Source organism: Saimiri boliviensis, chromosome 8, assembly GCF_048565385.1.
Source record: "Saimiri boliviensis isolate mSaiBol1 chromosome 8, mSaiBol1.pri, whole genome shotgun sequence".
Classification (NCBI taxonomy): domain Eukaryota; kingdom Metazoa; phylum Chordata; class Mammalia; order Primates; family Cebidae; genus Saimiri; species Saimiri boliviensis.
The window spans coordinates 128459860-128475323 of NC_133456.1; the positions used below are offsets into that span (position 1 = coordinate 128459860).

Below are 15464 nucleotides of genomic sequence, written 5' to 3' on the forward strand. Positions count from 1 at the left end.
ATTTCTGTATGTTTGTCTAGGATTTCAGGAATGCCAATAAATGATCTGTAAAATAATAGGCACTACGTACATTTCATTCTGGCAGAAAACTTTTTACAAATCTGTACTAAAGTCAGAACAAGCTCAAGGTCGCTTCTGGACTTAGGCCTCCAATTTTTCCGTAGACTTGGGAAAGAGAACAGAGTTTAAATACAACTTGCAAAAGAAGGCTTCATTTGCTCACTCCCAAGTATCTCTTTGCACTTAGGAGTCCTTATCTGCAAAGCACAATGTTTCATTTCAATGGAATATTTGACACATAGGCTCAATAGATCCCCCACTCATATTTTACTTTAATTATTATACTTACAATGTACAATCATTTCCTTTATTTATAAATAGCCTTTTTAAAGGAAATCAAAGTCTGACAAAGTTTGGATCGCCATGCATTTTTAGCATTAATGATGACATCAAACATGTACTCATTATGCTCTGTTAACTCTTCAGTCACCAATTCTTACCCTAGTGGCTGTGCGTAACTAGCTCTTCCTGATGACCTAACTTGCACTAAGGCTGAGAATCTAAAGGGAGCCCCTTTTGGTTTAAGCTCTTGGGGCCACATTGTGTTTCTGTCACGGGAGTGATGGTAAGAGGGACTAATTAAAAGTCCAGTGAATGTGCCAGGGTTAAAATCACAGGCTCTGCTCATTAACAGTCGTTTACCTAAGGATATTTCCAAAGAATTCCTTCAAAGTCTGAAAAGAACAGAACCTGAAGAGGGGGAGGGAGGAATAAGTTGAGAGAGTCATTTAGAAATATTTTATATTAAAAGTAGAGTTTTGTTTTAATTCATGGATGCTCTCAATAGAAGAATCTGATTTAGTGAGCAGTTCAAATATATTTTCTTCCCAATTGGTGCATGCGTGTATGTGTGCTTGTAGGAGTGTGTGTTTTAAAGGTGGGGGGATATCCTCCCTAAGTCTAAAGAGTAGAAAAAGAAATAGGAAAAAAACATCAGAACCATTTTGTTAATTGTCTTTTTCCTGCTGTTTCCATGGTAATACTGGCAGCCAGACTTCTCTGCAGAGTGACAGTCCAACAATTCACACACTACACCCTTTCAAGCACAATGAATGGCCGTGAAAGAGGCCGAACAGGCACCATTCAGGAAACATGTGATATCTACTCAATGCACTACCTTTCATCCACATTTTCCAAATTGCAGTTAATTTAATTCTAAACAAATGGCTAAGGGGTACAAATGAGGATTAGAAGGAAAAGAACATCTTGAGCTCTAATGGGGATGGTTTGTGTGAAGAACAATATAGCACTTTCTTCTGTTGCCAAGAAGGCTGGATGTGAAGATGTACCTCCCTCCTCCTCTGAAGCCTTCGCTTGGACTCCACATCAACAGTGAGAACCATGGCAAAAAATTGGTTGGCAACAGAGTTCGTGTAGGTTTTGGCTTCGCATTTGGAAACACATTCGATACACTAAGGGTATTACTGCATTTTACTATGAAATAAAATTTAACATCAGACTTTTTACTGACACGTTGGAGCTACCACTTTCTGTAAAGTTACATTTTTCTTATCTTTAACATCCTTCAAATTTCAGGTACAGAAAAGAGTGAATGATAAAGTTTCCCGTAACAATGCACAGGACAAAAAATTATCTTTCTGTAGTCTAAAGTTACAATTTGATGTGTATGTTTAAGTGTCAGTAAAGCAGGCCATAGTTATTTGAAAGACAAAAATAGAACAAGAAAAGGTGGCATAAGGCCCTGCAAACTATTTCATGCTATTTGGTTGGGAGAATCAAGATGACCACCTGCCATGTTCACGTGAATTTTTAGATAAGTGACTCAGAAAATTCAGGAAAATCATCTTGGGGCACAGTATATGCAAAACAACATTTCTATTTCCATATTTTTAATTAAGATAGTATTTTTTATTCTAGTGGTGGGCTTTATGTGTTAAAATATCATGAACAATTTGTTTGGAGATGCACTAAAACACCCTTCAAATTTCACATTTAATATCGCAAGTGTACATCTAAGCATATCAGTATTTCTTCTGTTACATTTAACTTTTTAAGAGATCATCCTGGCCTGGCACCATGGCTCCTGCCTGTAATCCCAACACTTTGGGAGGCTGACAGGGGTGGATTGCTTGAGCCCAGGAGTTTGAGACCAGCCTGGGAAACATGGTGAAACCCTGTCTCTACAAAAGACACAAAATTAGCCAGGTGTGTGGACCACACCTGTGGTCCCAGCTACTCGGGAGACTGAGATGGAAGGATGGCTTCACCCTGGGAGGTCAAGGCTGCAGTGAGCCGAGACCATGCCAGTGCCCTCCAGCCTGAGCAACCCAACGAAAACCGTGAATCTAAATAAATAAATAAATAAGGACATTCTTATTTATGTCTACTGAACTGGTCCCCGAAAAATAATCCAAATAAATTTGCTAACAATCATGGTTCTCCATTACAACTTAGTCCTGTTTGAAATATGAGCATGCCTAGAAATGCATGTGCATCAGGAAATTACACAATGATGATTACATAATATGCTTTAATCCAAGTGAGTTATTTGAGAGGTCCCTCATTGGTCTACAGAAAGTTTCTGATTTTTTGACTCTGCAGTAATTTCACAAGAATTGACTTTTCTTCAGTTTTGATTGGTGTGCTGTAAAATAATCTATAAAGAAATGAGACTTGTAATAGATTTGGATTCTGAATGAATTGCCCCAAATCTTTTCAGAAATTTAAATTACACTAGAATGATAGTATTTCAGATGGTTGACAAAGGTCTTAAAATTCTTTTTTATTCATTCTTCTACTTTTCTTTAATGTTTAGGCTCCTTAGGGTTGACAACCTGCAGTTGCTGAAATGTACAGGGCAAAAGGTCATTTTCTTCATGTATCAGAGCTGGCCTCTGATGTTTCCTTGTGAAAAAGCATTGTTTGATGCAGAGATTGAGGTGGGGGGCTGCCACTATTACTTCTGAAAGTTTGGACCTGCTAGATGAACTGTTGATGGCTTTCTTTTGAAGAGGGGTAGAAAATGATACTTTTAGTGACTTCCATTAAAGCCTGGCAATATCATTTCAAGGCAAGGACTCAAAAACATCCAGCACTGGGCAGAGGCACAGGGCACCTCACTGTCAGAGGGCTGGCAATGGCCAGGCCTCCATTCAAGGCTCGCATCAAGACCTCAACTTTGTTTACTTGTTTTCAAGCCTCTATCTCCATGGAACTAAAACCTACCATGGAGCTCTCTACTTCTGAGATAACCTGGAAAAACCTGTGTTCAGTGAGTGCCAAGCTCACTTCCGTGTGTAATTGTATCTCTTGGGGGAGAGGGAGAGGAAGAGTAATTGTACTATGAAAAATATTTGTAAAATCCATGAATTGCAAGCAATTCTTTTTTTTTGTAATGTTTCTAAATAGAAAAATAAAGGTTTATGTTAAATAATTAGAAGTAGCCTATGAAGGAAGAAGCACAGGGAAAAGTTATTGGAAAAAAGTGTTACAATGCCTGAGGCAAGCTGACTTCAATGGTTAGTTGAGAAGATGTGCTTGTGGCTGTATAATGGTGCTTAAAAAACTAAGTTGTGTCTATCCATAGGTCTTCTAAAGGCCCTTTCTCTCTGGAAAACAAAGTCTCTTGGATTAGATTGCAAATTTAAAAAATATGTAATGGGGCCAAGAGTGGTGGCATACTCCTTTAATCCCAGCACTGTGGGAGGCCCAGGTGGGTGGATCACTTGAGTCCGGGAGTCTGAGACCAGCCTGACAACATGAGCAAACCCCTTCTCTACAAAGAATACAGAAATTAGTCAGGTGTGCGGCATACGCCTGTAGTCCCAGCTACTAAATAGGCTGAGGTGGGAGGATCGAGATTGAGGCTACAGTGAACCATGATCACACCACTGCACTCGAGCTTGGGTGACAGAGTAAGATCCTGTCTCTGGAAGTAATAACAATAATGACTTTGTCCAGGTGTGATGGCTCATTCTAATCTCTGAACTTTGAAAGGCTGCGGTGGAAGGAGCACTTGAGCCCAGGAGTTCAAGGCTGCAGTGAGTTGTGATTGCACCATTGCACTTCAGACTGGGTTACAGAGCAAGACCCTGTCTCAACTCAAGAGTTTAAACATCACTGTTTGCAGAGTATCAAGAACATTGGTGCTAAATTGCTGTGTGCTGCATGTGACTTCTTCAGTTTCGATTTCCCAGAGGAACCGAAAATACTATCACCATGAAAACTAACAAATTTCCACCCAGATTTGATAAGTTCCTTTAAAACAAAATTATGTGAGGTTTGCCTATGTGCATTTGCAGGAAGGGAGTGTCCTTGACCTTTTTCTCACACCTGGTCAAATAAAGAGAAAAGTTACTAAACTCAGGAGCCTTCTATAAGTCGATGATAATTCATGAGTGATTTCAAGTATTTGCGTTTACACTTTTGAGACGGCACAGAAGTGCCACCGAGAATGAAGACTCAATGTCTTTTCTTACCGTGGAGCACAGATATGAGTCTGATTTAACTTGCGTCAAAAACTGATCTTCTGGCCTATTTAAACTTTATTTGAAGACTAACAAAGAACAGCTGAAAATCGTCCTCTTTAAAAACATGGAGGAAAAAAACAGGAACGAATCACACAACACTGTCATTATGGGCATATTAACTCCCCATGCCAGGGAAATACGGGTCCCTTAAACCACCTCAAAAGCTTCAGCAAACTCTGGCCTAACAGCAGATGTTTAACTGTGAATTTAACTTGTCATCTTTAAAGACAGTATTTAATTGTTTCCCTCCATTCGGGCAACAAATAGCTCTTTCAGGAAGGAAGGGCAATGTTATTCACATTCTTTCTACCAAAAAAAAAAAAAATGCTGTTTTTCTTATTTTGTTTTAAGCAGAAAATATTAATCAATATTGGTCATGGCAGCCATGTGTCTATGTGAAAACAATTAGGATAACAGCAACTATTAATGCTTTTATCTGGATATTCAATTAATTCAATGATGTCATCCACAAAGATGTGGAGATGAAGAATGAGAACCTCTAAATTCGAGCACTTGTTGGCAATATAGTTTTAAATATTTCTATACAAAATAAACAGCCTCTAAAATGGCAGCTTCAAATTAATCTCTAAACATTTTTTCTCATAAAACAATATCCTACTATGCAACTCTTGTTTATTTAGCTTTTTATTATATATGCAATGTGTTCTTGTCAGCTATTCATTAGGCCATTTTTTTAGAAGATAAAATGGAACAGAAAAAAAATTGTTGGATTGTCTGTATTGCTCAAATTACTGATGATTAACTAATTTGAAAAGTACTCTAAAATGAGAATTTTACATCAGTCGATTCACTTTACTAATGGTCTTATTCCTTTGAAAAAACCCATGTGTGTGGCCGGGTACAGTGGCTCATGCCTGTGATCCCATAACTCTGGGAGGCCGAGCCGGGCGGATCACAAGGTCAGGAGATAGAGACCATCGGACAACATGGCGAAACCTCGTGTCTACAAAAATACAAAAATTAAATTAAATTAAAATTAAAGAACAAAAACAAAAACATAGCTGGGCATGGTGGCATGCGACCGTAGTCCCAGCTACTCGGGAGGCCGAGGCAGGAGAATCGCCTGACCCGGGAGAGCCGAGATGTCAGCACTGCACTCCAGCTGGTGACAGACCGAGACTCTCAAAAACAAAAACAAGACAAAACCAAAAAGCGTGCGGGTTGGCCTCTTCTAAGCGTGGTTCTAAGGGCTTTGCATGTTAATTAATCCTAATAAAACATGCTTCAGATAGAAGCTGTGCTTGCGTACATTTCCCCCGGCCTGGAGCTCGGGGGCGCGAACCCCCGGCTGCATCCTCTGCCTGTCGGGTTCGGGTTCGAGCGATGCTCCCGCTTCCGCCTCCCGAGCAGCTGGGACAACAGGCGCCTGTGACCCCGGCCGGCCGATTTTTGCATTTTCAGTAGAGACGGGGTTTCAGCATGTTGGCCAGGATGGTGTTGATCTCTTGACCTCATGATTCGCCCGCCTCGACCTCCCAAAGTGCTGGGGTTACAGGCGTGAGCCACTGCGCCCGGCCATGTGTTTATGCAAGTTTTACAGATAAATCTTAAACAATGGGTTAAAAATTGTAAGCAACTTATTCAAGGTACAAAGCTCCTGCATCATATGACCAGAATTTAAAATCAAGTAGCGGAACTCAAAAGTTCTTAGTTTTTCCGGAGTATGAGACCGGCCTTGGCAATAGAGTGAGACCCCATTTTTACAAAAACAGATATTAAAAATTAGTCAGGCATGGCAGTACGCTCCTGAACTCAGGAGTCTGAGACACGAGGATCACCTGCGTTTAGGAATATCACGACCATGCCGCCGCACTCCAGCCTTGGTGACAGAGTGAGATCCTGTCTCTTAAAAAAAAGTTTGGAGTTTTTAATCCAGATGTTTTATTTATCTCCTATGTATTTGTTTTGTACCAAATTAAGGAACTTCATTCCGTTTTATTTTACTTGTATTTGCTCTTTTTCATCCTTTAATATACAACATTTCTTTGTTCTTGTTTTAGATATATCTTGTATAAATAGTATATTACAGGATCTTTAAAAACAATTTGATAGTATTTGTATTTGAACTGGCAAATTCAGTCATTAACCCGTTTGGTGGTTAGTGATATATTTTGATTTTTTATCGTCCTACTTTAAATTTAACATATGTCTTGCTTTGTTCTTTCTTGAACCCTGCTTACTTGCATTTGTATTTCACTGTCTTTAAAACCTAATGATTTACGTGAGTCATCTTCAATTTCATCAGTGTCTTACGGTTTCCCTTGCAGAGGCTTTTCACCTGTTTAAATTTATTCCTAGGTTTTTTTTTGATGTTTGTTTAAATAAGATTATTTGGGTTTTTTAATTTGTTTTTCGTACCTATTGTAAGCAGGATTACCTCCTTGATTCTTTCTCAGTTAGATTATTATTGGGTTATTGAAATGCTACTGATTTTGTAGGTAGATTTTGAATCCTGAAACTTTACTGAATTCATTTGTAAAATCTAAGAGTTTTTGAAGGAGTTTCTAGGTTTTTCCAGATATAAGATCACATCATCAGTAATGCAGGTATTGCGATTTTTAATACTTTTATGTGAATAATATTTATTTGGATTTATTTATGTTTACCATTTGCTTTTCTCTCTGTTCCTCCTTACATCTCAGAATTTCCTTCCAAGTTTCTTTCTTTCTGAAATACCTCATTCAGAATTTCTGGTAGTGTTTGTCTGTGGATGATAAACATACTCAGTTTTACTATCCCATTGTGTTCTCATTTGTACTGTTCTTATAGAGAAGCATGCTATCAGTCCAATTGCCCTTCTGTCATCAATTTATGTTTTCCTTTTATATTTTTGTATTTTCTTATTTTGGGATTCTGCATTTTCATTGAAATGTGTTCAGGTGTATATATTTTTAAATTTATCTACTTAATACAGGTTAAATTTTCTTTACTTGTGACTTTTTTTTTTTTTTTTTGGAGATGGAGTCTCGTTCAGTCACCCAAGCTGAAGTGCAGTGGTGCGATCTCGGCTCACTGAAACTTCTTTCTCTCAGTTAAAGCAATTCTCCTGCCTCAGCCTCCCGAGTAGCTGGGATTACAGGACCCCATCATCATGCCAGGCTAATTTTTGTATTTTTGTAGAGATCGGGTTTCACTATATGGGCCAGCCTGGTCATGAACTCCTGACCTCAAGAGATTGGCCTGCCTAGGCCTCCCAAAGTGCCAGGATTACAGGCATAAGCCACCATGCCTGGTCTACCTGTGATTTTTTTTTTTTTAGTTAAGAAAATCTCAGATATTCTCTTTCTTCCATTCTACCCATCTTCTCATTCTGGGAGACACACTAATATGCCTCATTCTCTCCTTGATAGCCCTTACTCTCTCTTTCATCTTTCTACCATCTCTTTGAACATTTGTGCTGTATTCTGGATACTATCTTTAGATACAAAATTGGTTCACTAATTCTCTATCCAGTAGAGTCTAATCTGCTATTTATCCAACCACCACGTTATTAATTTCAACTTTTATTTTTTATTTCTAGACATTGTGCTTCTAGAAATAAACCTTATCTAACCGAATATGTCTGGTTGCTAATGGCTTCTCACTCTTGAAAATTATAGTTTTTTAAAAAAAACATTTCCTACATGGTTTGTTTTTTTGTTTGTTTTTTGTTGTTGTTGGTTTGGGGTTTTTTTGATTTGAAGTCTTGCTCTTGTGCCCCAGGCTGGAGTGCAGTGGCAGGATCTCAGCTCACTGCAACTTCCGCCTCCCGGGTTCAAGTGATTCTCCTGCCTCAGCCTCACGAGTAACTGGGATTATAGATGCTTGCCACCATACCTGGCTAATTTTTGTATTTTTAGTAGAGATGGGGTTTCACCATGTTGGCCAGGCTGGTCTTGAACTCCTGACCTCAGGTGATCCGCCCGCCTCAACCTCCCAAAGTGCTGGGATTACAGGGGTGGGCCACCCCACCCAGCCCCTACGTGGTTATTTATATTTTCTGCCTAATATTTCCAATATATGGAATATTTAGCAGTCTAAATCTGCTGTTTGTTGCTTCTACTTTCTTTCACACACAGTGGTACTTTTCCTTGTGATGCAGTTTGGGGAGCTCATATTTAGTTAATTCTAATCCATGGAGTTGAGTGGTGACACATTTGGAAATGTTTTCCAACAGATAGCATTTGCATGCTTTGAGCTCTATTGCCTAATCTGTGTAAGGAGAATAGTAATATTTTTTTCTACTAAAAATAATCTAATTAAGTAGTTTTCTTTAAAGAACTTTAAAAAGACATACATGACCTGAATGAAAATCTGAACATGTAACAGTATGTAAGTGTAAGAGGCTATTATTTAAAATTAATATTTTAGAAGAATGATACAGCATCATGTACTCTTTCTACATTAGTTCACCAGATTATCCAGTTGCTCTATGTAAGAGGAACTTCATTATAAGTAATAATAATGTATAAATAATAATAATTATTATTATTACAATGATTGGGTGGTTCTTTTTCCAAGCATTATTTTAGTATTTTACCTTAATTACTCAATTAATCTAACATCACTATGATGTGTCTAGGTATGATTTTCTTTATACTTATTCTCTTTCAGTCGTGAAGTTCTCCTTGAACTTGTGGATTCTTGTTTTTAATTTATTTTGCAAATTTCTTGGCCACTATTTTTTCAGATTTTTTTCTGACTCATTATTTTTTCTCATTCCTTTTTTTTCTTTAGTTCAATGAAACATATGCAAAACCTTTTCCCCATTTCTCATGTATCTCTTACATTTTTTCCAAATGTTTTGGTCTTTTAGGCTTTCTATATCTCAATCTGGATTTATTTTTCTGAGCTATCTTCAACTTGATTAGTCTTTTCTTTAATCGTATATGATTTCCTATTAAACTTGCCTACTGAGTTAATAAGTTCAGTTGTTGCATGTACAAGTTCCAAAATGTCTATTTGATTCTTTTTAACACTTTCTCGTTTTCTACTTCTCCTTACCTTGGCATCTAATTCCTTCAACATAGTAATCATAGTTATTTTCAAGTCTCTGCAATACATTCTAACACATGAATTTCCTGTGGGTCTGTTTCAGGCTTGTTTCTATTACCTGTTTTTTCCCTTGGTTTTCAATTGTGTGAAGTCATGTCCTCATATGATTAAAATTTTATCAAATTCTGGACATTGCAATATAAAAAACTCTAATATGCAGATCTCAATAATGTTTTCTTCTTCCAAAGAGGATTTACTGTTACTTCTGGCAAACAGTTAGGATAGGGGCAGATAGCCTGCATGCTAATCGGGGCTGATCCATATCAGGGCTTTGGAATTTTGAAGAGCTGGTCTATTTCTGATTCACCCTCATTATTCACAGAGACCTTTGTTGGGTCCCAGCTGACAGCCTGGGGTGCTGAGTGTTTTTCTGCTTCTTCCTGAGTTGTGAAATCCAGTTGTTTTTTTCCCCTCAGATTTCCATAAGAATTTTGAAAGCTCTGCCAACATATCAGCCTTTCAGCAGTCTCCTTGAAAATAAAAATTCTTAAGGTGAAAGGCAACCCGGAATATAGGGATCCCATCTCTGAGTTGAACTTCAAAATGTCATCCCTACAACTCACCAAATGTTTGTTTACTTAGTAGTTTTTGAGTGGTTTCTCTCTCTTTCTCTCTCTCTCTCTCTCTTTCTCTCTCTCACGCTTCTGCATCTTGACCTGTGTTTCTAATTAATATACTTAATTTTTATTTTTCAATGCTTGATGGTGCCTGGCATGGAATAGACAAAGCATTGTGAAGAGTGTGCCTGAAAAATGAAAAATGATATGTTCTTTAAAAATGTATTTCTTTCCTCTTTCACAATGTATTCATCGTCTGCTCTATGCTAGTACCTTACAGATATTACCATATTATTTAGTAAAACCCCTCTGATATTAAAATTACAAATGAGGAAAATAAACACGGAGACCACAAGCAACTCATCAAAATTTGCTTGTGTTCAATAGGATGGCTGAGATTAAAAACGAGAATGTGATCTTCTTTTCTTTTTTATACTAATTCTCTCCCGTCTTTTTCTTTTTCACTTTGTCTCGTCTCTCAGTCTTTCGGTCCCACCTCCCCTTTCCCTTCCTTTTCTTCCCCTTTCTTTATGACATCTAAGGAGAAGATGTTGTCTGAAGACATTTTCAGCCTAGACTCTGACCAGCCAGAACAGCGCATGGGTACGGGCGGCCCCATCATGACCCTCGGGCTGTCTGATGAATCAGGAGAAGGGAGGCCAGAGCTGCTGCACAGCCCCACGTCTGTCCCAGCACCTCGCCCTTCCCCACCAAGAACCCTGTCATGTGTCCCTCCCCTCTCGTCTCCCACCGCCCCGACTTGCCGGGTATCCGTCCACTTTTTGCCCTCCTCTCTTCCCCTACTTTAGTTCAGCTGCTCTTATGGTTTGTCTGGAACTACATCCGCCTCCTAAACGTGTCCCTGGTTGCAGGTCTGTCCAATCCCAATTCATTCTCCCAGCTGCAGTCACATTAACCTTTCTAAAAGGCAAACCTTGGATGATGCCACCTGTGCGCCAATTCGGCGGCTTTACATATCCCTCAGGATAACCCTTAGCAGGGACCGGAAGGTATGTCACAGCCTACACCATCTCTCTTGCTACATTTTCAATAGTGCCCTGTTCTCCTCCTAATTTTATTTTGTCTTTTTACATACTGTTCTCTCTATATAAATAAAAGGTGTTTGTCTCCTCACATTCTGTCTTGGGTAATGCCTTCTACTTTTTTTTTTTTTTTTGAGATAGAGTCTCACTCTGTCACCCAGGCTAGAGTGCAGTAGCTCAATCTTGGCTCACTGCAACTTGTGCCTCCTAGATTCAAGTGATTCTACTGCCTCAGCCTCCCGAGTAGTTGGGACCACAGGCATATGCCACCACGCCCAGCTAATTTTTTGTATTTTTAGTAGAGATGGGCTTTCTCGGTGTTAGCCAGGATGGTCTCCATCTCCTGACCTCGTGATCTGCCTGCCTCTGCCTCCCAAAGTGCTGGGATTACAGGTGTGAGCCACCATGCCCGGCCAATGCCTTCTATTTTTAGTATCCACTTAGGCATGACTTCCTCCTAGAAGATTTTTCTAATAACCAAAGGCAAGATTGGATGACTTCTACAGGCTGCCCTAGTTCTCTGAGCAGTCCGTATCACCAGCTCACTGAGTGTTTTCGTCTTCCTTCCTATTCACTTCAGTTGTGTCCCGTTCACCATTATACTTCACAATCAGCATGGCATGTAGAAGACCGTCATTGAATGTTCATTTGGTAAATGACTATTAAGTGGGTGGTATGAAAATAAATGTGCAGCAAAATACCCATAGTGTCACCTAATTATATGCAAAGAAATCTTAAGCACGTACATGAAAACATACATAAACACAAGAGAATTGGAAGACTATATATCACACTAGTTAGCGTAGTTATAATAAAAATATAAGTCAACTGTACAATTCAATCAATCAAATGAAGTAGATTATAAATACTGCTCCCAATCACATCTGTGTCTATATTACCTTTTACTTTTGTATTACCCGGAATTTCAGGTGCTTTCTGAAGTGGCATTGTACTACTGGGATTTGAGCCTTAATTAGATTTTATAATTTCCATTCTACAATAAATGTTAAGTTACTATCATGTTCTTAGCATTTGACTAGGTGATGCACTAAAAAGAAATGATTTTGCAACTATTTTTGAATTGCTTGCAAACTTTTGGAGAGAAATAATATTAATAGATAGACAAGATTTAGAATTTTCTACCAGGAGCTGCATACAGTTTTAGGTAAAATATTAGGAAGTTGGACTTTATATTTTTAATGCCTCGCCCATTCTGCTGCTTACCCTGCACCAATCTCTTCTGACGTAATGTAGTAGTTATTTTGGGGCATATAATCCCACACTTAAAAAGACTCTTTTTTTTTTTTTTTTTTTTTTTCAGACAGAGTCTTGGTTTGTCGCCAGGCGCCAGGCTGGAGTGCAGTGGCACGATCTCAGCTCACTGCAACCTCTGCCTCCCGGGTTCAAGCAATTCTCCTGCCTCAGCCTCCCGGGTAGCTGAGACTACAGGTGAGAGCCACCACGCCCAGCTAATTTTTGTTGTATTTTTAATTAGAGACGGGGTTTCACCATGTTGGCCAGGATGATCTCGATCTCTTGACCTTGTTATGCACCCGCCTTGGCCTCCCAAAGTGCTGGGATTACAGGCTTGAGCCACCGCGCCCGGCTTAAAAAGACTCTTAAAGGACTTCAGGAAGGTCGTCAACCATTGTTTGCTTGAAGGTCTTCTTCAACATTATTACCAAGCAGCTACATTTTCCAGACTTGAACGCCTTCAGTTACAGAAAGTCAGTGCTTCTCAAAAGTTTCCCACTTGGTGCCTCTTTGTTTTCAAATCACATTGTTTTCAAAAACAAAATACATTTGTTTTCAAATCACATTATCAAGAATAAGCACAATTCTTCCTCTATGGACCAGTGACTGTCTGAAGATTGCTGTTTTGTTACCTCTGAATCTTTGTTTTTTACTGCTATTTAAAAATCCCTGATCTAGACAAGCATTAGTCCATTTGTGGGGTTGACTTTTTGGAATCATATACAAGTGTATATATTACCACAATAGATTTTTTTCTTCTAACATATTTTTGCCTGTTGTGCTTACTCACAAAAATATTTTATTGGTTTCTAATTATCATATATAATTGTGTGTGTGTGTGTGTGTGTGTGTGTGTGTGTAGTGTGTGCATGTATGAATATTTGCAGTGAATTTGTTGCAAATGCATTTTGGAAATAATGCATTTTTACTCTAATAATTTGACGACAAAGTAATGCAATCCTGTTTATGTTACAAGGTGCTATTTGGTTTAAAATTTGAAAGAAGTAAGAAGATTGGAAAAAGTTAAGAAACTTACAGTGAAAATTGGCATTTTTTTCCCCATTACTTTGCTTCAGAAATGCTTATCTTCGTAAGATCCAGTGGAAGTTCAGAAACTAGAAGATAACTGTGTCCTTAGTAGGGACAGAGTGACACCATGTGGAATAAAATAGAACACAGCTACCCCATGAGGTAACATGCTCTCCTCAAAAGAGCCTAACCTGAAACAACTGGAAACAAATCAGCTTTTCAAGTAACTCACCTATTTTTTCCCTAAATTTGCCTTAAATCACTTACTGAAAATATGAACCAGCAGCAAAGAGAGAAAGTTCGCCAAGAGGGCACATGCAATTAGAATGGAATTCGTAACATTTTATAAGAAGCATTTCATACACTACATTGAAAATAAGCTTATTTATTTGCTATATATCTTATCTTTTTGAAAGATGCCTGTTCATTGAAAGGGGCTTAGCAAATATTAATCAAATAAAAAGTGGTTGAATTATTTATTTGTTTATTTATTATATAAACCATTTCCAAAGAAGAGATTTCTCTTCCTCCCTCTCTTCCTTTCTCCCTCCTTCTCTCCCTTCTTCCTTTCATTTCTTTTTTCCTTCTTTCATTCCTTCCTTTTTTTCCCCCACTTATGAGGATCTCAAAAAAAAAAAATTACAACTCAATGTCAATTCAAATGTCTTTAACTCAATTCTTTAAAAAAAGAGTCCCTGGAACTAGATAACATGATGAGTCATTGCCATAAACAGCAAAGCTAACAGATATATAGCAGTAAGGTTTGCACAATTATTTAATCTATTTTGTCATAGTATGAGTGGTCGGAGGAACAAGAGATGTTTGATGCAGAAAAGTGTCGATACATATTAGTTATATTATGTGTTTATCAACGTTTTCAGGCCTTTAATAAAAAACGGGGTCAATTTATTCTTTGATTAACAGGTAGTACCTATGGGGATTAACCATTTTAGCAAATTACAAGAAGTAAATTTTACACTTGAGGAAGACCTGTGTGAAATTTAAATTGTCTGCCCCATCCAATGCCAACTCTAATTAATTGGCAATAGCTGCCTTGAGTACTATGCCTCTAAGGATCTGAGGTCATGCTCTGGCTCAGTGGGTAGTTCTATCTTTGAATAGCAAGGCTGGCCTTGTGCACAAAGGTGAAGGAATTGGGGCGTACATATCGGCTGCTACCCTTTCTGGCCTAGAGAATACTTGATAGAAATGGGCTTCAATGGAAAAACTAAGGGACAGAAGAGCTTCAGTTTGAGCTTTGCCACATACAAGCGTGGCCATGTTTTGTAAATTTTTCAAGCCTTATTTTCTTCATCTCTAAGCATAGTGCGATAATCTTTATATGGTTGTTGTGGACATTAAAGATGTAAAATAGGATGCCTAAAGCAAATAATACAGAAATGCTTATAAATGATCTTGTGATATGTACTAAGAAATGATAATGATCATTACTGTCTTGCTCTTTTTTTTTACTAATTGGGATCATGCATTTAACATATGTTCTCTAAAAGTTAATTTCCACCTTCGCTTTGAATGACAGTGATCTTCTTATATGCTCATGGTTATTAGGCATACGTAAAGATTGTGTAATAAATAAAGATGAAGAGGTCTAAAAAGGAGAAATGGAACCACAATGTTATTAGAGAAGCCATCAGGAAAAAGTTTCAAGGGAATGGCTAGCACAAAAGGCTGCAGAGGAACGTGAAGGGAAAAGACTGAAGTGATGCGGGCTTGCTAATCGGAAATCTACTGAAAATCCCAGAGAATGAAATTGCTATAGTGATAGTTACAGGAGGTAGAATGTGATTCACCAAGGGCGTAATGAATGAAGAGAACATGATATGACAAAACATTGTTAAGCAACGTTTGCCTAGGTTTTCTGTCAGAAGATTTTCTGTTGCACAGACATGAAGAGGATATTTGGAGGAAGAAAATATAAAGTATATGATTAAATTAATGATTTCCGTTACCACGCA

The 15464-nt window shown here is 38.2% G+C and overlaps 1 long non-coding RNA gene across 1 annotated transcript in view; it reads left to right on the forward strand.

Annotated features, from left to right (window-relative positions):
* The window catches only part of LOC141585287 (uncharacterized), a 70649-nt gene extending 55776 nt beyond the window's left edge, over nt 1–14873 (forward strand). The window contains exon 3 of the long non-coding RNA XR_012518687.1: nt 12527–14873. This is a non-coding gene — a long non-coding RNA (uncharacterized LOC141585287). The remainder of the gene's footprint in view (nt 1–12526) is intronic.
* Nucleotides 14874–15464: the final 591 nt, after the last annotated feature.